This window comes from Mustela lutreola, chromosome 18, assembly GCF_030435805.1.
Source record: "Mustela lutreola isolate mMusLut2 chromosome 18, mMusLut2.pri, whole genome shotgun sequence".
NCBI classification, from domain to species: domain Eukaryota; kingdom Metazoa; phylum Chordata; class Mammalia; order Carnivora; family Mustelidae; genus Mustela; species Mustela lutreola.
This window is the reverse complement of record NC_081307.1, coordinates 16,220,616-16,243,555: the sequence shown is the minus strand read 5'-3', so window position 1 is coordinate 16,243,555 and position 22,940 is coordinate 16,220,616. Positions and strand designations below refer to the sequence as shown.

At 37.5% G+C, this 22,940-nt stretch overlaps 1 pseudogene; it reads left to right on the top strand.

The window, feature by feature from the left end:
• Nucleotides 1-1,637: 1,637 nt before the first annotated feature.
• Nucleotides 1,638-7,392, top strand: LOC131820674 (COP9 signalosome complex subunit 3-like; annotated as a pseudogene).
• Nucleotides 7,393-22,940: the final 15,548 nt, after the last annotated feature.

The window sequence follows — 22,940 nt, the reverse complement described above, 5'->3', positions numbered from 1 at the left end:
TCCCTGTCTCTTGTAAAAATAGGACAGAGCTGATGGTGTTGGGAATTTGCAAATGAGTTTAGTCTATTGTAGCAATGAATACTTGTTCTCGCTATTTTTAAAGCTATACTATGTGATTTTCATGTTATTCTTTTGGATTACTGAATCACTAGTTCTCTCTGTTGAGTAAGTGAGTTAAAACCAGGAATATCCACATAATTCTCACATAATTAATGATATCCATCCAGAAATAGAGAAATGCAAATGAGAAAAGGACCTTCTGGAGCTGGAGTCATTTTACAGATAATTCAAGCAAGTGCAGAGAAATTAAGTAAAGTTGTCCGTGATTATATAGCTGAGCTAGGATTTGATTTCAAGAAAGTTAATTCTGATTGGTCCTCTTGGTCCTAAGAGACACTGCTTTATCAATAAATAATCATGTGTACAGAGCATATTATGTGCAGAAAGAGATGAAGAAAAGAATAGGATCTCTTTTTCTAAGGATAGAAGTACAAACTGAAAGTGTCAAACTTAGCAGTAAGTTAACTTTAATGCACAGTAAATACTTTTGCAAAAATAATGCAAAATAAAAACTTTTACATTTTCTTTTTTAAGATTTATTTATTTATTTATTTGGCAGACAGAAATCACAAGTAGGTGGAGAGGCAGGCAGAAAGAGATAGAGGAGGAAGCCTGGCTTCATGACCTGAGTAGAAAGCAGAGGCTTTAACCCACTGAGCCACCCAGGTACCCCTACTTTTACATTTTCAAGGCATTTGAAAAGTGAATTAATTATCAAGTTCCTGGCAATTGTTGTTATAAGTGCAGTGTAGAGTTTGGCTTGTTCTAAGGGCAAGGTCAAGTCCTGTGTGTTTTCTGAGTAGGTAGAGCTATAGAAAGAGCTAGATGGCCCAGTCAGGTGTTTTTGTTCTTTGGATCTGGTAACTGAAAAGCTACTTAGTTATTGTTCCAAAGGTAATCATTTCTGGAAGGAGAAGGCATAATAGGTTCAGACAGGAAGTTATCTAATAATTATTTAGCACCTGCTATATGCTATGAACTATTCTATATTCTAAGAATATAGGGGTTCTATCTTCCTGGGGGGAAGGACATACTTTTATTGTATACTAGAAAGTTATAGGTGCCTTAAAAGGGATGACAAAGAGTGAATGAGGTTGTCATTTGAAGCAGGTGGTCAGGGAAGGTGTTAGTGGTTGAACTGTATCTCCTCCCAAATGCATTAAAGTCCTAACCCCAACACTTCCAATGTGACTTTATTTCGATATAGAGTCCTTACAGATTTAATTAAGTTAAAATAAGGATGTTAGGGTGGACCCTAATCTGATTTATTAAAAGGGGAAATGTGGTTACAGAGATACAGGGAATACAATGTGAAGATACAAGGAAACACTCTACGAACAGGAAGATGGCCATCCCTACACTGAGGAGAGGGGCCTGAAACAAAAATCTTCCTTCTCGGCTCTCAGACAGAACCACCCTGGTGACACTTTGATTTGGGACTTCTAGCCTCCAGAACAGCAAGACAATCAATTCCTACTGTTTGAGCCATACGTTTTGTGATACTTTGCTTTGGCAGCTCTAGCAAACCAACTCAGAAAGTCTCACTGGGAAGGCAGCGTGTGAGAGAAGACTTGAAGATGATGAGAAAGTTGGCTCTGAAGCTATTTGCGGAAACTGTTCCAGCAGAGAGCAAAGAACTCAGGCCAGAAGCTTGGTAGGTGTGTTGGCAGACCAGCAGGAGGCTGGTGTGACTGGAGCGCCGGAGCCGATGGGTGAGCAGATAGGGCTGGGGTCAGAGAGGGGAAGGGCTGAGGAGAGGCACAGAGGCTGTAATGCCTTACAAGCCATCGTCAGGATTTTAGCTTTTACTCTGAGCAAGGTACGAAGCTATTGGAGGGTTTTGAGTGGAGGAAGGATATGGTTTTACTTAACAAGATCATTTTGCTGCAGTGTTGAACCCAAACCCTGTCCACAGTGCTGGGGCAGATAGAAGCTGGGAGACCATGGGGCTGGTGTCTGCCATACTGGTGGAGAGATGGTGGTGGTGGTTTGCACCAGGTTAATGAGCATGAGAAATGGTTGCATGGGAGATCTCTTTAGAAGGTAGAACAAACTGGATTGTCTGATGGTTGCATAAGGAATGCTGAAAAAGAAAGAAGTCAAGAATAACTTGACTTGTCACTGGTGACATTGAGAAGAGTGGCAAAGAAAACAGACTTGAGTGAATTGAAGAGAGAATAAGAAAAGAAGGATCTGATACAATGAACACAAACATTTTCAAAGCAGTTTTCTCTGAAGATGAGCAAGGACATGGAAGAACTAGACAAAGGGTGAAGTGGGCTAAGAGATATTTGGGGGGAAGAATGAAAGTATGTTTGCATAGTGATGGAAATAATCCAATAAAGGGGGAAGCTGCTGAAGCTGGTGCTACGGTAAAGTGCAGAGGGAAGAGATGAGGGAGCATTGACCTTGAACAAAGGAGAAGGCTGGAATGTAAGACTTAGAAGGGCTGTAGGAGGAGCAGTGTTTGCAGGGAGAGCCAAAATTCGCTAGATTTGCAGAGCAAATGCACTTTTCTCCCAGCTCCCTTTAGAATAGTCTCAAAAAATAATTTTAAACTGGCCTCACTGGGGTCACATGTCTGCCCCTGGCCATTGTGTCCAAGGGGGTAAGGTACTGAAATTGGCAATATTTACTAGCACTCCATTTCCCTTGAAAGACTTAACCATTAAAAGGAAAAGGAAAAGAGTGAAATTAAAGCAGGCAAAGTAACAGAACACAAAAGAACTTTTTAAAGAAAATATTTAAAATGATGTCGTCTGCAATACTATAATGACCATAAGCATACTGTGTGTTTCAAACTGGGAACAATGCATCATTATGTTGCTGGGGAGTTTGGGGACAGGAAAGAAAGAAGCGAGCCAACATATCCAAAACAGTAAAAACCCTGAATATAAAATTCATAAATCCTAAGTGTTCCTTGACTTTCTTTTCTTATTCCTTTCTCATTGACACACTGCTATACTCTCTCACTTTTAAATTGGTGGAGTTCATCACTGTAGACATTCTTTGAAAGGTGGCTCCTTTTAGATTATGGAAGCAGTAGTTCAGAGGAAGTACTTTTATAAAGTAGGCAGTTGTAGCTTGTTTCAAATCTGTATCACTTAAGTGAAGCAGAGAGTTGAACAGAATTACTTGGTGGATATTTTGAAAAGAAAAATTGGTGGGTCAGGTTAGGTTATTATCGACCTCCCCAAAGACTGGGGTTCTGATTCCGACGCATAATTATTCAACTTCCCAGTTCACTTGAATATATATACTCTGCTTTAGTGATCAGCTTCTGGATAAGAGAGGGGCAAATTGGAAGAGATAGAAAATCAAAGTGAATGTCAATTAATGCAATTCACAATTCTAACACCTAGAGTGAAACCATACCAAGATGGGAAAGAAGAAATTTAACAAAGGATTCTAGCTCCTTGACCTGGTACAGAAATCTCAGTATTCATCAGTTGCAAGGAGTTATACTACAGAAATCCCTTGACATATTTTTAAATGCCCTTTCAGCAGAAGCCTTAAATTTGAGTATGGTCTTGGTTCTCATCTAACTACCTGGTTAAATTGTACCAAGCCACTTACCATCTTTAAGCCTTGGTGAATAAATTTCAAAAATCGTAAACTGATGTGAAACATTAATCACTGCTTATCAAGATACTCGACCATATACAGTAATAGCAATATGATATGTGCCTTATATGCATGTATATCATATGCATACATATCTATTTTATATATATTACATATATATGATATGAACTGGGGATGATTTATTTTATTTCGGGTCTATGTTTTGCTGATAAACTGCAGAGATTTTAAGCATTATGCGTAAACCTTCATGTTTCTTCACTCATATCTTTGCCCAGTTGTTTTGAGGGTCACATGCAATTTTATATAGTTTCTGCCCCATGTGGGCACCTAAAACTACAAATTATTAATGCAATTATTTTTATCTGTGTTCACATTCCTTGGCTTTAAATATTGTTATCACACCATATTTGAATATTTGAAGATTCATTATTATCTCCACCTTCCATTTCTTATTTTTAGTTCCGAAATCAAAAGAGGCATGATACCAAATATTTCTATTATTGTGTATCATTATCCCTTTACTTCTAACACTGGATGCAACAGAGGTTGAGCTTATTGGGAAAAAATGTGACTCAGATGTAGAAATGAGTCATATCAAGTACTTCCCAGAAACATGTGCTGTGAGAATGATGGGTTACTCTTCCTCAGCAATAGATCACTGGGCCTGAGGGAGATTGCTCTTATAACATCAGTGATTTTTCTAAGTAGATCAGGATCTCCTGTCAGTTGTGAAAGAGACCATCTTTAACTTTGCTTACCATCACGTCTGGCAGAAAATTGTGGAAGAACTTGGTGATCTCATTTTAGGTTCCTTTAAAAGTTAGAGAAATTGGATCGGTAAACAACTGCCAAACTCATGACTACTTTTTAAAAAAGATTTTATTTACTTATTTTATAAACAGATCACAAGTAGGCAAAGAGGCAGGCAGAGAGAGGGGGGGAGGGAGGCTCCCCGCTGAGCAGGGAGCCCTGCATTGAACTCGATCCCAGCACCCTGGGATCACAACCTGACCTGAAGGCATGTGCTTAACTGACGAAGCCACCCAGGAGCCCGTTCTGATACAATTTCAGTACAACAGTATATGTTCACATATTAATTTCCATTGCATTTTTATGTAACTTTTTTTTTTTAAGATTTTATTTGTTTATTTGACAGACAGAGATCACAAATAGGCAGAGAGGCAGGCAGAGAGAGAGAGAGGAGGAAGCAGGCCTCCAGCGGAGCAGAGAGCTCCATGCGGGGCTCCATCCCAGGACCTGGGATCATGACCTGAGCCGAAGGCAGAGGCTTTAACCCACTGAGCCACTCAGGCGCCCCTATGTAACTTTTTATCATCCTCATTGTTCTATAATTGACACAATTAAATTAACCATTTGAAATTTACAATTCAATGGTGTTTAGTATATTGACATAGCTGTACAGGTATCACCACAATCTAACTTTGGAATATTTTTATTAACTCCAAAATAAAGCCATATCCATTAACATTCACTTCATAATCCTTCATCCCTCCCATCCCCCTGCCCTGGGCACTAGGCTCATATACTTTCTGTCTTTATAGATTCACCTATTCTGAATATATTTTTATAAGTGGAATCCTGGAGGGGGGACAGGGTAGCTCAGTCATTTATGCATCTGACTCTTGATTTCAGCTCAGGTCATGCTCTCAGGGTCCTGGGATCAAGCCCCACTTTGGGCTCTGTGCTCGATGTGGCATATACTCGTCCCTCTCCCTCTGCTTGTGCTCTCTCAAAAACAAACAAACAAACAAACAATATCATTTAAAAAATAGAATCATGGAATATGTGGCTCTTTGAAACAGGATCCTTTCACTTACCATAATGTTTTCAAGGTCCATCTGTATTGTAGCATGTATTGGTAACTTGCTCCTTTTTATTTTCAAATAACACTCTATTAGATAGGTATACCACACCTTATTTATCTATTCTTTAGTTAAAGGGCATGCATGATACTTCCATTTTTTTCTATTTTGGATGATGCTACTCTGAATATTCATGTACAAATTTTTGTGTGGACATATATTTTATTTATCTTATGTATACACGTAGAATGGAAATGCTAGGTCTTATGGTCACTACTTAACATTTGGGGGAACTACCAAAATATTTCCAAAGTGGCTGTGCCATTTTATATTCTTACCAGCAATCAATGAGGATTAAACTTCTCCACATCACTGTCAATACTCATTACTGTGTATCTCTTTGATAACCATCCTAATGGCTGTGAATTAGTATCTCATGCAGTTTTAAGATACATTTTCCTAATAATTACTGATGTTAAACTATCCTTTATGTGTTTGTTGTCCATCTGTATACCTTCTTTGGAGGTATATCTACTCAAGTTCTTTGCCCATTTTTAAATTCAGTTCTCCTTTTATTATTGAGTAATAAGGGATCTTTATATATTGTAGATGTATAAAAGTCCATTATCAGATATGTAATTTTCAAATACTTTCTCTTATTCTCTAGGTTGTTTTTCAGTTTTCTTGTTGGTAGCATAAGGTTTTTAATTTTAATATAGTCTAATTTATCTTTTTTATTGCTCTTGCTTGTGCTTTGGGTTTTGTATCTAAGAAACCACTGTCTAAATCAAGGCACGGAGGTTTGCATCTGTTTTCCTCTAAACCTTTTATACTTGTGCTCTTATATTTAAGTCTGTAATGTATTTTGAGTGGATTTTTGTGAATAATGTGCAGTAGAAGGTCCAAATGTATTTTTGTGCATGTAGATATTCAGTTGTCTGAAGACTATTTGTTAAAATTTATTTTTTACCCATTGATTGGTCTTCACACCCTTGTCAGAAGTCAATAGACTATAAATGTATGGGTTATTTCTTAACTCTCAGTTGTATTCGTTGATCCATAAATTTATTTTACACAAGGATTACTGTAGCTTTATAGTAACATTTGAATTCAGGACTTGTTCTTGTTTTTAAAGGTTATTTTGGCTTCCAGGATCCCTTGCATTTCCATATAGATTTTTGAATTAGCCTTTCAGTTTCTACAGGGAGTCTGGAGGCCCTCTCGTGATTCACTGTGTCCCTTCTGCCCCGCTCTTCCTGCCCAAGCTGCCTCTGCCACTTGGACTACTCTGGGGAAAACATGGTGTCTGCCATCAATTTGTGAACAGTGTTAGCTCTCAGCTCAAAAGCAAATGATTTAACTTTATGAACCAATCAACAAGAATAAGGAACTTTTTGCAACTTATCTTACGTGGGCACTATGTCTGGATGTCTTAGAACATTTCTCGGGTGTCCTTGCCCTTGTGTTTGCAAAGTTTCCTATGCCCAGTGTTCCTGGTTTCCATATATGATTCTTTTTTTTTTTTTAATTCTTTTCCCACATATGATTCTTAAAGGTATAGCTTTTCATTAGTACTTGTAATGGGGAGTGTATTCAATATGCAACAAATAATTTCACTGGGCTTTGCTGTCAGTTAACAAATGCACTTGTGAAAGCAAATAGCCCTTGGGAGGAATTGGCATCTTACAGTAGCAATAGATAAGCTTCAGATGAATACAAACTAACTAACTTCAATACATGCTGATCTTTGCCAGCTTTACTTGCGGCAAGCAGCAAAATGCTTTAAGTGTGCCCTTCCATATCTAACATAGATATGATGGGTAACTGTAAAGAGAATAGAAATCTACTAATCATGGTTTTTGCTGTTTGTATTTTACGATGTTTTGACAATTTAGGGAGCCCTGTGGACCTGGGGAGGGGTTAGCTAATTCCTAGAGACAGCTAACAACTTGCCTGTGAGCATGCATCTGATATGCAAACCAGTCAATCCCTCCAGCTATTCCTCTGTCTCATTTTCAGACTCCAGCAGTCAGGAACATTATCTCCCTGACTTAAATCACCCTAGATCTAGGTACAGGACAACTAGGGATCACTACTATAATCTGAAGCCTACCAAAATTAGTCAAACTATCCATTCCTAAATTTGCTTAGTTTGCTTGATTTACCTTGCCTGTTTCTTCCTTCAAAAACCAGAATAAAGTCTTTGAGCCATGCTTTCCCCTTGCTCCTTCTGCCACCTGACTGATCCTGCTGCTTCCCCCTGCGGCACTGTGTGGAGGGGTGTGTCTCCTCCTCTTGGGAACTACTTAGCAACAGTATTGACTTTTTTTTTTTCTTTAAGATTTTATTTATTTATTTGAGAGAAAGAGAGAGAACGAGCAGGGGGGAGGATCAGAGAGATAGAGAAAGGAGGAGGAGACTCCCCGCTAAACAGGAAGTCCGATGTGGGGCTCGATCCCAGAACTCTGACCCTGGGATCATGACCTGAGCTGAAGGCAGAAGCTTTAACCGATTGAGCCACTCAGTGCCTACAACGGTATCTTCAATGGCAATTATCCCCTGATCTGTTGGCCTTTTTATATCTGAAAAAAAAGAACCCCCCCAAAATAAAAAAACTCAAGTGCATTTTAGAATAGCACGCAAAGCCCTTTTTACTATACTGTTACATGGAGGGTAATTCACATAGGCTAACAAGCACTCTCCTTCCCCAAACAGGCTAACCCCACCCCTGCCATAGTGATCAGTCATGACGTGTTGAAGTCATGTAAAAAATGTATTCTAGCTTCTCTGATACTACTTGGCTGAGTACAGTAGCTACCAAAACATATATCTCAGATTATGGCTAGATTCATTAAGTCCCTTAGCAATGTTTACCATGAGTTAGCACAATTGTATTCAACCAATTAACCTTGCAGAACTTTGAAACCTGATAAACAATTAAAGTGAAATTTTTACTTAAGTTAATTAACATCATAGGACTGGAGAAAGAAAACTTGTCATCTCTTTAAAAGAATATTGAGAGGTGCCTGGGTGGCTCAGTCGTTAATCATCCACCTTCAGCTCAGGCCCTGATCCCAGGGTCTTGGGATCGAGCCCCGCATGGGGCTCCCTGCTCGGCAGGAAGCTTGCTTCTCCCTGCTTATGTTACCTCTCTCACTGTGTCTCTCTCTCTGTCAAATAAATAAATAGAATCTTTATTTAAAAAATAGCAGAACATTGAAAGACTTGCAAAGACTTTTTAAACATTACTGTTACTCGATATGGCAAGTTGTGTGCAATCTGGACCTCAAGAGATGGAAACATATCTACTACACATGATGTAAGATGGTGACATTTTTGCAAGTATTAGAAGAATGTTATGATCACATTCAGAATATAATATATATAATATATAATCCAGCATTTAATATATAATCCAGCCATGCTTCATAACATTGATCAGAAAATGTTGAAATATATAGAGCTTGATGAGTGACTGAAAACCAAGGACGAAGAGGGGCTATAAATCCCCAATCTGTGCAAAAGAGGATCCCAGAAGGTAAATCAGTAAACAAGCTATCAGCTTACTCTTGAAACTAACATGTATCTGAATTAAACGAAGGTGAGACCATCATCTTGGCCAGTGGCGAGTGTTAGAAGAATGGCAAGGGAGAACCAAGACCGGTCCTGGATATTAGACAATTAAACTTTTTTTCATCTGGATGTTAGACATTAATTCTTTTTGACATCTTCAGTCCTGTGTTTTCAGATACCATTCTTTCTACAAAGAAAGGAAAAAAATTATCAAACTTTACAGTATGCTGCAGATTTATTTATCCTCAGGTTAAAGGTATTCTTGCATTAAATCTACCTTTTTTTCTTAGATTAAAAATAAACCTTTCAATTTTGTTATTGATTGTGTTGAATCTGTGGATGAATTTGAGGAGTATATTATTTTCTGATTGCTGCTGTAACAAATTGCCACGAACATAGTGGTTGAATATAGCGCAAGTTTATTTTACAGCCTTGGAGGTCAGAAACCCAAAGTAAGTGTCACTTAGCTATGATATCCATGGGGCTGGTTCCTTCTGGAAGCAATGAGGGGAGAGTCCATTTCCTTGCCTTTACAGTGTCTGGTGGCTACTCTGTTCCTTGGCTGTGGCCCCCTCCTCAATTGTAAATTCATTACTCCAGTCTCTGCTTCAGCAATTTCATTGTCTTTTTTTTTTTTTTTTTAAATTTCATTGTCTTTTGACTCTGACTTTTCCTGTTTTCTTCTTATAAGGACCATATGGTTATACTCTGTGTATCAGGATAATCCAGTATAATCTCTCCCTGTCAAAATCCTTAATTAAAACACACCTGCAAAGTTTCTTTTGACATACAAGGGGACATTCACAGGTTCCAGAGATTAGAATGTGAACATATTTGGGGCAAGGCATTATTGCCATTCATAGTATTTCCATCTTAATAATATGAAGTCTTCTGACTCATGACCATGGGATGTGTTTTCATTTATTTAGATCTTCTTTAATTTCTTTCAATAGTGCTTTGTCATTTCCAGTGTATAAACTTTTCACTTCTTCTGTTAAATTGATACCTGTGTATTTTATTCTTATCAATCTATTATAAATGGAATTGCTTGCTTAACTTCATTTTACAAATGATTAATCTAGTATCCAGAAATACAATGGATTTTTGTATTTTAATATTATATACTGCAATCTTAGTGACTCATATATTAGTTCTAATGGCTTTATAGTGGATTACATAGAATATTTGATATTCAAGACCATGCCATCTGAAATGGAGATTATTTTATTTTTTCTCTGCCAATCTGGATGACTTTTATCTCATTTTCTTGCCTACTAGCCCTGGATATAACTTTCAGCAAAATATTGAATAGAAATGGTGAGGTCAGACATCTTTGTCTCCAATGCATATTTATTATAAATGAAATCTCAAACTGAATTTAGAAAAATCAGAATTTACAGGTAAGTAAAGTGTCAGAAAATATGATCATCTGTACTTCTGCATTTGGATGGAGTAGTTTGTGACAGATCAAGGTACTACTAAGAACAAGTGGGGGAAAAAGGAGCCAAACAAAATATAAAATGTATAATAAAATGATCATTTTTAATCACATTGGAAAGTTGTGGAAGCAACATGTACTAGAGGAACTATGGTCCAGGATCATCTTGAATCTTGGAAAGGTGAGGTGATTATCTGCAAGTACATTTTTTGGAAAGCATCTGAAATTTTGGATGTGGCCTAACATCTGAGAATATGAGCTTGGCCTGTGTCAAAAGCTTTAGAGGCAAGAGGCCAACATAAGAAATGAATCAGACATAGACTAAGTCCTAATAAAACTGAAACCTAAGCTTTATTCAACTCAGTATTAAGGTGATCAGCCCCGTCTCTCTTTGTCTACATTTAAAAATTTACAGTATTTTGGTTATAAAAATATTGCTATATTTGCCAATATAAAGGATCATATAGTTGAATACTGAAAGAGAATAAAACTAGAACAAAACACACCTACAGAAACTCAAGTGTTAAAAGTCATCAGACCAGAGCAAAATAACCATGATTAATATATTCAAGGAAAAAAAGATGAAGAAAGGATGAAAAATTTGCCAGATAATTTGTTTCTATAAAATGAATAAATGGGGGCGCCTGGGTGGCTCAGTGGGTTAAGCTGCTGCCTTCGGCTCGGGTCATGATCTCAGGATCCTGGAATCGAGTCCCGCATCGGGCTCTCTGCTCAGCAGGGAGCCTGCTTCCTCCTCTCTCTCTGCCTGCCTCTCTGCCTACTTGTGATCTCTCTCTGTCAAATAAATAAATAAAATCTTAAAAAAAATGAATAAATGGAAATATTAAAATGGACAATTTTATCCTGACAATTCTATGAATGAATTTAACACAATAATACAAAAAATCAAATGCCAAAATATACAACTAAAATTTTTCCATACTCTTGGATGTTAGAACGTGAATTTCTAAAAATTCCAAGGGTCAAAAGAAGAAATTAAACAATATTTATATTGAAAACCATACACTACATAACCCATTAAACTTGCTAGATGCAGTCATTGCAGAGTTTAGAAAGAAATTTACTACTTAAGTGCATATATTAGAAAATAAATACCTAAAAAAATGTCAGTGATCTAAACTTGATCTTACTAAGCCAGGAAAAGAAATCTAACCTCTATAATGTGTATATGAATGTACGCATATAAATAAGATAAAAACATAAGTCAATAACATTGAAGATAAAATATGCAATAGAGGAAAATTAACAAAGCCACAATTTGGTTCATTGGAAAAATTAATAAAAGTGATAAACTGCTATCAAGACAAATAAATAGAAAAAATGAAAACACACGTTACCAATATCAAGAAAGAAAAAGATGATTTTTGGTTTTGTTTTTGCTTTTTTGAGAGAGAGAGAGTGAGTGGGGAGGAGCAGAGGGAGAAGAGAAAGAATCCTAAACAGGCTGCATACTCAGCACTGAGCCCCAGGCAGCATTCAATCTCATGACCTTGAAATCATGACCTGAGCCAAAAATCAAGAGTCCGATATTTAGCCAATGGAACCACCCAGGCAACCCAGAAAAAACAAGATTTTCATGTAGAAATTAGATTCAATAAAAAGAGAATGAGAACATGTTTTGAAAGAATGAAATTCAATGATGTAATTAGAAAGTACATTGAGTCTTGTCATTTTTCTTTTCAAAAATCTTCCAAAATCACCTTATTGCCCTGAGGATGAGCAAGGACAAGTATGATCTGCTGCTTTTCCATAGATTAAGGTCATCTTCTGATACAGGACCAGCTTTTCCCCCTCAAAGTTACAGCTATACTGGCTATTGGCTCCCTTTAGTCCATCATACATACAGAGTTCTAGCCATTATCAGGATTTTCCCAAATGCTGCTGCCTCTGCCCTAGATTTGGTGAGCCAGTGAATTTGTAATAGGGTCGCTTACTCTTGAGAGTCCTTGAAAGCATACTTTGCAATCTTGGTTTAATCTGACATAATTTCTTAGGCTATGAAAAAGTCCAGAGCATAATCTCCAAATAGACTATTGCAGTGAACTCTGTAATTTATTTTTCTTGAATTTAGAAAAGAGATAAAAAAAATTATATTAAAAAAAAAGAAAACAAAAAAAGATAGTCCATAAATACATAAAAATAGAAAAGAGAAAAGAGCAATCCATATTTCAATCTTCCAAAAGAAAAGTATTAACATTGTTGAGTAGAGTTTTACACTTTACTTTTATGTAACATGATTTTAAGTAATTTTCCACATTATATTTTTATGAGTTTTTAATATTCCATTATATAGATATATCATAAATAATCATTTCCTTTTGATGAAAAATAAACTTCTGATTCTTCTCTATTATAAAGAATGCTTTCATAAACTTTTTTTCATAAAGCACTTTTTGACTTTAGGTTTATTTCTTTAGACCATATTTCCTAATTGTGTCACTATTAGGTCAAAAAGTATGCACGATTTTAGAGTGATTACTATATAATGCCAAAGTATTGTCTAAAGCAAAATGCAACTACTCAGTTCATTAGAAGAGTATTTCAGTACCCATTCTTTTAAGTTCTTCCTAAGACAGGATTTTCTCAATTTTTAAAATATTTTCTAATTGGGTAACAAATACCATGTTTATTTTAAAGACAAATTTCTAAAATAAAGAAAGAAAGAAAGAAAGAATTTCTATTTTTTTCCTATTTCATTCAGTTTTTATTTTTTGTACTAATATTAAGCTTGACTATTTTCCTTTTTTTAATTTAATTTAATTTAATTTTTTTCAGTGTTCCAAAATTCATTGTTTATGCATGCAATATGTGCCCTCCATAATACCCACCCAGATTTCTATTTATTTTATTGCAACTAATTTCTATAGAGGTTCGTCGTTCAGTTGCATTTTCCCTTGTTTATGCATGTTTTTTTTTCTTTTTTTATTAGAATATTGTCTTTAGGTAGATAACTTTTCAGACCTCTTGACATCATCAGCAGTAAAGTTACATTGCCCTTATGTATAGAATAGTACAAAGTATAGATGTCTTTAATAAGTAAAGGGGGTGTTAGTTTTCTTGAAAAGTACTTGAATTGACCTTCAAACCATTCATCACACAGTTTATAGTAACTACAATTCCTCAATTTGTTGTTCTCTACTACTCCTTGCAAAGCACTATATTAGACATAGATAAAAGCACAGAGTTCCTAAGGCATATCTGCTCTGTATTGGAGAGAGGTTGCTGATGAAATTGTTAATTAGCAATTTATCAAGATATCCATGTCATTGTGTATTGTAAAATGCCCCTGGGCCAAATGTAAATTATTCATAAATTAACATAGGAAAAGCAAAAGCCAGATCAGCAAGTTGAAGGTCATATCTACCTGATGCACTGAAATGCTAATCAACCCATAATTATTAAAGATGAATATAGATAGAAATAAGCCCTTCTAAACAAAACCTATACGTTATCATGTACCTTAATTCACTTAATAAAACTTCCAAATTAAATTTATGAAATTGTTAAAAGTCAGTCCCATTTCCTCCTTAATAAATGTAAAATTTTTCTAGTGAAACCTATACAATGCAGACACTTAGAGCATCATAAATGGCATTAGGAGATACCTAATGGAGAATTTATTTTCCACTAATAACAAACAGGACAAAGACATTTCTTTTCTGATTTATAAATGCTAACTTCCACCTTCTTGGCAAGCAACTAAATGTGTCTTTACAACAATATAGATGATCTGTCACTCTTGGTTAGTTACTTTCACTTTCCATTAAGGATTCATCTTAATGCTACATGATAGAAAATAATATTGGTGTGCATCTCAGATTTTCTACTATCATAAACAATTTTATTATCAAGTATGTCAGATCATTTCAAATTAGCAACTATCCCTTGGGCCCTCCATGTATACAGCACTTTAAGTTGCTAGCTTTATCATGGTGAAGACAACCCAGGTCCTGTTTTCAATGGTGTTGCAGTAATGGATATGTTTCTGATAGAACTGGGATTTCAGTTTATCAGACATTTTATTGATTAACACTTACCACCACCAGAATTGTGCACGTAGCTCAGCTCCAAGGAATTGACCAAGGTGTCTATGAGGGTACAAAAGACCCTCAAATGGGTGCAAATCAAGATGTAACAAAAAATAGTGTATTTTATTTATTGAGCATTTTTATGTGGTATAGCTAATAAGGAACTTTTTTATGTATCTCGTGGGGAATTTCTTTATATATATGTAATTTTTTTGCTTTATTCCTTATGACAATGTATAAAAAAGCTAATGTTATGAAAATCATTTTATAGATGAGAAGACTAAGGCTGGGGGTTGATAGTTTCACCAGGATCCCATTACTAGTGGCAGGTGTCACCAAGCAAGTTCTGATCTCACAGCCAGTGGTTTTCACAATCCTGCTGTATCTAAAATGTTCAAGTGTGGTTTTCTTCAAGGCCAAGCCATTGACTCCAGAGCCACTTTACTCTTACAACAAGATACCACATGTTTTGCATATTGCTATCTATATAGAGAGTCAAGAAATAACCTGGTATCTTCTGGGGGCCCCCTGACTCCATTTCTGATCTACAAAGCTGTAGGGATCTTTCTGCTGCTTTGCACTCTAATTACCATTTCCTTTCTATTGCACAATCAACTTCAGTCTGGTGCCCTTTAGAGAACAAGGAAGAAGTTTTGTGCTAAAAATTTTAAATACTTTTTATCAAATGCAAATAAGATGATCAAACTCTGGGAAAATGAAATCAAGGTAATAATGCCAATGTAACACTTCCACACAGAGCAGATGCTCAATGTTCAAAGATCCCTATAACCTGTTGATGTAGTCATACTTCTAAGGGAATGAATCTGTGCTCCTGAGCACTTTTCCAAGTTTTAATGAGCATTCATAATGGCAAAGCAATTTGCTTATCCCTCCTTAATTTATTTGTGTTGAATGGAGCTTATTCAGCCACCAGGAAATGTGCTCAGCCTTGTGATAGCTAAAACATAGAGAAGTTTGTGAACACTTTTGAGAAAATGAAGGTTGTTTGGAGAAAAAACAGAAGAGGAAGAAATCATGGGCTTGGAGGATATTACAAAGTAAGCAAGTCTGGTAACCAAGAAACACAGACAGAAAGGGGGCGTTGAGAGGAACCAGCCTTTCCAGAGAAGCACTTGGCCCGGGATCATCCAAAGGGTCAGATGGGGAGAACACATCACTTCTGAAGCCTCTTGTGGTATACAAAAATCCTCTGGTCCAAGAGCGCTGACCCATGCCTTCACAACCAACTCTAACCAGACACTTCACAGGCAGGTCAGAAAGCCTTAATGTGCAATTGTTCATCTTCAGGTCTGAGCTGCCAAATGAATAAATGCTTCCTAGCAAGGCGTGGGCAGACCCAGAATCCACTGCCTGTTCCCTCCACATTTATCAAACCAAAGTGAGCGTTATAAAAGTGAAGAGTGAGACATTATGTTTTTAATGCTTCATAAAAATGTACCAGTCATTCTTTTTCAAAGTGTTATAAGCTTTGTTACCTTTTACAAATATATGAACAATTATTCTAAAACGCTACTTCTCGTGTTCTTCACCGTAGAAGTAAAAGTGTGTCTCACTCCCAGACCACGGAGGGAACTGATTTATATATGCAACTGGTGTGCCTTTGATAAACTAACCTTTTGCTCTGGGGTGAAGATTTTGGTAATTTTTTATGTCTGTTGTTTCAGGAAGTTCTAGAAGTCTTTTTTATTGCAATGAAAAATGAGTCTATGATGGAGATGATTTGCTGGTATCGGTGGTGGTGATGGGCCATTGAGAGTTTCCAATGAGATTGTAACAATTGCTTTGGAAACTGGAATGTACGGTGCAATGTGAACATGTAGTTTTGATTTGGTTTTAATAAAAAGAATAGCAACAGCAAATATTTGTGTTTTTGTCTTGTCTGAAGAAATGCACAGCTGTACTGAGTTGTGATGAAAATGAGGAGTGAAAAAACACCCAAAGGAGGAAAAATATGAAACCAAACTTAATTTTCTTTCAACAGCAAGTATATATCATGCTTTCTGTAGCTTCAAGCATTGCCACATGGAGTTTCCCTTCCTCTGCTCAGACTCTCTGACCCGCAACTTCTTTACTTGATTAACCTCTTCAGTCTCAGCTTAGGCATCACTTGGGAAGATGAGTTGATGAGATTCTTGCAGAACTTGAAGAAGAAGCTGTGTTTCATGTCTGGTTTGCCATGTGTACAGCATGAAGAGGCCACGTGTGAAACCTGTCACGGAATAAATGAACTCAAATGAAGAAATAGTTCAAGACAGAAATAACCATGAACATGTCTTCCTTGCCTCCTTGCACATGTTCTCCTGCCCACCCTGAAATTTGGAAAACTTTGGTAGAGGGCTTGGTCATCTCCAGTATTTGGGAAGGGGCTTGAGCCAATCTTATGTGGATTCCAGGGGCTGGAAAGCATCTGCTGACATCTGGAAGACTTGAACACAACCAGAAGAGTGTAGCCTGTTGTTAGGAGGTTATTTGGTAGACAGGTAAGGGCAAAAGAAGAGAATAGAATGATCAATTTGATTTATGCTACTTTTCAGTACAGAGATGCTTGCTTCTTGTTTAGGTGATTCACTGGTCTGTCCCATCCATCTACCTCTCTGGATCATAGATTCACAATGTTTTATGTCTGTCAGTTGTGCTGGGCTCCTAGCAGGAGCCTCTTTTATGGATGAAAGACAAATTTATAGACAAAAGGACAGATAGCATACCTAGAGATAGCATCTTATAGCCCTAGTAATCTTCCTAGAAAATTCAAATCTATAAAAACCTTTTCACAATGTAGCAACAATACAGAACAGATGATATTATATCCAGATGATTGAAGGACTCACAGAATAAAAGTGTGGCACATACAATCCAGTAAAAGTGTTTGAATCTGGTGTTGTCCTTATTCGCTTTTGTTTTAGAAGTGATTCGACCGATGTTTGTGGGGAAAAACGTTGTCAGTAAATGAGTTCATTTGGTAGATTTGTTCTCTCCCTAAACATGGCCCATGAATTTACAAGTGATTTAATGGTCCATTAAAGACCTTTTTTAAAATATATAATTTAAGACATGTAATTTATTTAAATTATAGTATTTATCATAAAATCTTGAATAAAGAAACAATGGAGGGGGCACCTGGGTGGCTCAGTGGGTTAAAGCCTCTGCCTTCGGCTCAGGTCATGATCCCAGGGTCCTGGGATCAAGCCCCGCATCGGGCTCTTTGCTCAGCAGGGAGCCTGCTTCCTCCCCTCTCTCTCTGTCTGCCTCTCTGCCCACTTGTAATCTCTGTCTGTAAAATAAAATAAATAAAATCTTTAAAAAAAAAAAAAAGAAACAATGGAGAAGGCAAAATATCATGATGTAACGATACTTATACCAAATAGTTCAGAAAAGTTCACTCTGTAAATCTACCCAAATCCCTGCAATCAGTTTTGGTTGGATAGTCCCCCTCCGCTGGTGGGCAGTTAGAAGGGAGTTTGGGGCAAGGACAATGAAGAGGGGCCCATGACTCTTCAGTCGTGACTGAGACGCTTCAGCAAAATATTACTGTTTTATGAAATTTGAGACAATTGCCAGAATTTAAGAAGTTACAACATTAAGAGTTGGTTAAGGACTCTTACTGTCAACAGGTGGGGAGAAATCCTAGTCTAGACCATGGCATTTGTCCCTTAAATCCTGAACTAAAGGAGTCTTTGTAACAGGGTCAAATTAACACATGGCACACTTATGTTAACAGAATTCAACCGGAGTCCTGAGAACCACCCTTTTTGAAGAATAGCGGTACTGACCTTTGCAAATAATCCTCACAATAACCATTTTGTGTATGGGCTTTGAAGTCACAAGAACAGAGTTTCAAAGCTGGCTCTACTCCTCAGTAATTGAGTGACTCTGGGCATCAATTAACCTCTCTGTGTCTCTCTTACTTCACCTATAATGTGGGGATAATTATAGTATCGACCTCATCTATATGTGCAGAGATAATAATAGTATCTACCTCAGAGGTGTTTTGAGACTTAAGGTAATAAATGTAAAACATTTAGAACAGTATATACTTAGGAAGGTCTCAATAATAGTAGCTATTAATATCTTTTCAATATCCTAAATTTACAAATGAGCAAGCTGAAGCTCAAAGAGCTTCTGTACTTACCACACATTGTGTCTCCAGAAAGTGGCAGAGTAGGGAATCCAGTCTGCTCGCACCTGATTACAAAGCACATATCCCTTCCCACATCATCATATTCCAGGTCTGCATAAAGACAAGCGGGTCATCCATTCGGTTAGGTCAGGGAGAGGCAAAGGGAGGCTGATGTGGTAGAAAGGGGAGTTTCAGACTCAGCAGTAAGGTTATTGGAGCCAGTGACTTGGGTATGACTGGAGGCATCACTTAAGAAAATGACATCAAGTGGTTGTAGTTTGAAGCTCTCCAAAATTTTATCCTACGGGGGTATATGACATTCATAAACCAATCTCTTCATAGTCTGCGTCTTAGTTTTGCAATTTGTAATATAAAAAGAACAGACCAAATCATCTTTTATTTCCCTTTCACACGTAAATCTTTGACTGGGGACACAATCAGTGTTTGTTTTTGTTTGATCTAAACTTCCGTCTTTCACATTTTAAATGAACCCTTTAAGCAAACCCCATTTATCATGAATAAATATTTGTTGAGTCCTTACTCAGCATATAAACCATGGCAACTGTTACAACAGTTAAAGAGAGAAGTTAAGTGTTAATCCTGCTCTCCAGTCCCAGCGCCCTCCCCCTACATCGCCCCACCACCTTCCAGCAGGAAGAGCTGTGTATACGCCCAGAGCATTCAATGTAAGCAGAAAGCAAGTATTCTCTTTGAAACATTGAAGTAAAATGCTACTGACATTCAAACCTTGGATGGTGTGGGGTGTGAGCAGGGCCTAGAATCTGAACACGCAGAACAGAGGAGAAAAGAGATACTTTGATTAAGTTTAGAGAACATGAAATACTTACATGAACCAAAACAGCCTTTGCTGGAATATAGTGAATGTGGATGAAGAAACAGAAAGTGAGGTACAACTTCCTTCCTATCTTTTATGTGTGTACGTATTTATTTATTTATTAGAGAGAGCATTTATTTATTTTATAGAGAGAGAGCATGAGCGAGCAGGAGATACGGAGAAAGAAAGAATCTTACGCAGGCTTCATGCCCCGTGAAGAGCCAACATAGGACTCAATCAGGACCTGAGCTGGAACCAAGAGTCAGAGGTTGAACGGACTGAACCACCCAGGCGCCCTGAGGTACAACTTCGTAATAGGTACAAGCTCCATAACAGGAGCTGTGGGGTCAAGGTAAATGCTGGACCATAGCCTGGGGCCCATAAGGAACCATTTAAAGTTTTAAGCAGAAGATGACTAGGTTAGAGCCGGAGTATTTTGGAAGGACTATGACAGCAGATGTTTGGCAGGAAAGGAAGCTGAAGGAAGATCACCGGGTAATGAATTGCCGTTGTTAATCTACACTGCAGAACGAATGGACAAATACATGCCTCTGATTGGAGGACCAGGTTTAGCCTGTTGGTAGCCCATTAATATGCTTTTTGAATGAATAAATAATGCTTTAAGGTTAGAGAAAAGATGAGAAAATGCTCTGCTGACCCATAATAAAATCCAATAGACTTGAGCTGACAAGGATTAAGATAATCCTGACAAAAATATAATAGCATTATAGAAAGCAGATTAAAGAACAGGAGTGTTTTTGTACACACGAACAAAAATACAATCTAAGACATTAAAATGTCCATGTTATTTGCAGAATGGCTCTGTTTGATATTTTATTTTCACTCATTTCCATATATGCAATCAAATCTCCAATATATTTCACATCCAAGCGTGTGTTATGAAATAGGATAGTCTGGTCAAATAGTATTGCAATTACACAGCCTCGAAAAATGCATACAGATCTTTCAGAAAAAGAGTTGCTTCCACAGTCTGGTATTCACTCAGTTGGTGAGTCCCTTTCCAACATTTTTCCCCTACTTCGGTTTAGTTCTTTGATTCAGTTTTCAGAGTGTGCGTGGAGGGCTCCAAATAAAATAAAACTGGGTGAGGTGAGTCACTTAAATGTTAATTGTAGCAAGCCTTCATTGATGGCTAGACAGAAGCCTAGAAAATATAACGACTATATTGAACAGGTCCTCTCCTTAAACAGTTTTCTGATATTACTACCATATGTAAAAGATAATATTTTCTCTTGATCCTGGACACATGGTAAATAGTATTGCAAACATACACTAGAGCTTACAAAATCATCAGTTCTTATATAGTTGATTGCTACTGCGATTTTTTTGGTCTGTCTAGATGTCCCTAGTAATTTTCACATCTTTTCTTATACGACCAACTTTCTTGGAAAGAGAGCGAACTATGAACCCCAGCCACCCCCATAGTACCAAAGAGACATAGCCTCTCTTAGAGAAATGCCTCTCCTTGTCCCATTTTTACCTGCCTTTTTTTCTTTTTATTCTGAGACACAGCCCTTAAGCGAAAGAAAGGGAAGGTTAAGTAGGTGATTACTATGGAATGTCATGTACAGTGAGGGTCTGGAAATAAATGCCCGTGTTGTACGGCTTGCTCTTTGAGTTTCTCCATGGCCATTTAAATGCATATGGAAACTGGCAAGGACTCCAATAAAAGAGGTCGGCTGTGTTCTCTTACCTGATTCAACTTAGTCTTCCGCTACCTGGTGTAAGTGGGAATCATAAAATAGGATACTTCTATAGCTTAATATTTTACTCATCTATCTATTTAATTGGTCATTTTTGATAGGAGACTAGACTTATTTTTTTAAATACAGGTTTACAGATTGGGGATGGGATTTTTTATGTATTTATATATTTATTTTAGATCATACTCGTGATACATCCTTGCAGTTGTAGAATTATGGCTTCTTGAGGATGAGTTAGAACTTAATGATGATCAGGCAGCAGTATGAGTGCAGAATCCTCTGGGGCTTTCTCTTCCACACCAGTCTGTTTCGGTTATCTTGCTCACCCACAAACAATAGCATATGTAACAGTTTGGGTTGCTAAACCTTCAAACAAAGTTGTATTAGTTTAGAAAGAAATGACAGCTTGTTTTTTCTGCACTCCTATTTCCTCAGTTTATTAAGCAGCCAATTAAAATGTATCATTATATAATGAAAGAAAGCCGGCCCTAAACAGGTTTGGGGAAAAATACAAGTAGCCCTTGCTAAGCATAGGGCTCACCTCATGGGGGCAGAATTGCATGGTGCCTATGGCCTGGCGCCCACTAACCCCATGACCTCAGGGTGCTGTGACAAAGGGTTGAACCTAAGAAATGGAGACCACCAGTTAACGCCTGACTTGGTTAAGAGGGGATTGATTACACAAGCTCACTCCTTCCAGCTTTGCCAGCACCGGGATCCTTCCCAAATCTCTAAAGTGGTTGCTTATGTCTAGCCCAAGGTAACTGGATCCTGTATCACTGTATCACTCCCCCAAATGTAGTGTCTTTTGCCTTTAAATAGTGGGTACTGTTCATAGTAAACTAAGCTGAAGCTGAGAACTACTTATCATTATCCAGCACTCAAATTGAGCAGGTACTGGGCTCAGTATTTTTAATTAATTATTTTATTGAATCTAACAACCCTGTGCATGAAACGAGTATTATCAGTATTAGCAGATGAGAAGACAGAAGCTCAAAAATGAAAAGTGATCTCTCAGACATCTCACAACTAATAGGCACAGGCTTCAGATTAAATTTCATATCTGGGGGCACCTGGGTGGCTCAGTGGGTTAAGCCTCTGCTTTCAGCTCAGGTCACCATCTAGGGGTCCTGAGGTCGAGACCTGCATTGGGCTCTCTGCTCAGTGGGGAGCCTGCTTCCCTTCCTCTCTCTGCCTTCCTCTCTGCCTGCTTGTGATCTCATTCTCTCTCTCTCTCTCTCTCTCTCTCTCTCTCTCTGTGTCAAATAAATTGGTAAAGTCTTTAAAAATAAATAAATAAATTTCATATCTATCTGAGCATAAAGCTGAAGCATTTAACCATTATGCTGTTGTTTACTATTGTCCCATTTCTTTGTTCGTTAAAAAAAAATACATTTTGGGGATCCACTGACTGGAATATGAAGGTTTCTCAACCTTGATTGCTTTCATTATTAGTCTTTTCCAAAGGGGTGCCTCAGTGGCTCACTCTGTTCAGTGTCAGACTCTTGGTGGTTATGGCTCAGGTCATGTTGTCAGGATCATGAGTTCGAGGCCCCCATCTGGTTCTGCACTTGGCACAGAGTCTCCTTGAGAGTCTCTTTCCCTTTGCCCCTGCTCCCACTTGTGCGTACAAGCTCTCTCTTAAATAAACAAATCTTTAAAAAAGATATTAATCTTTAACATCCCTGTCATCTAGTGTCAATACTCATTTCTGA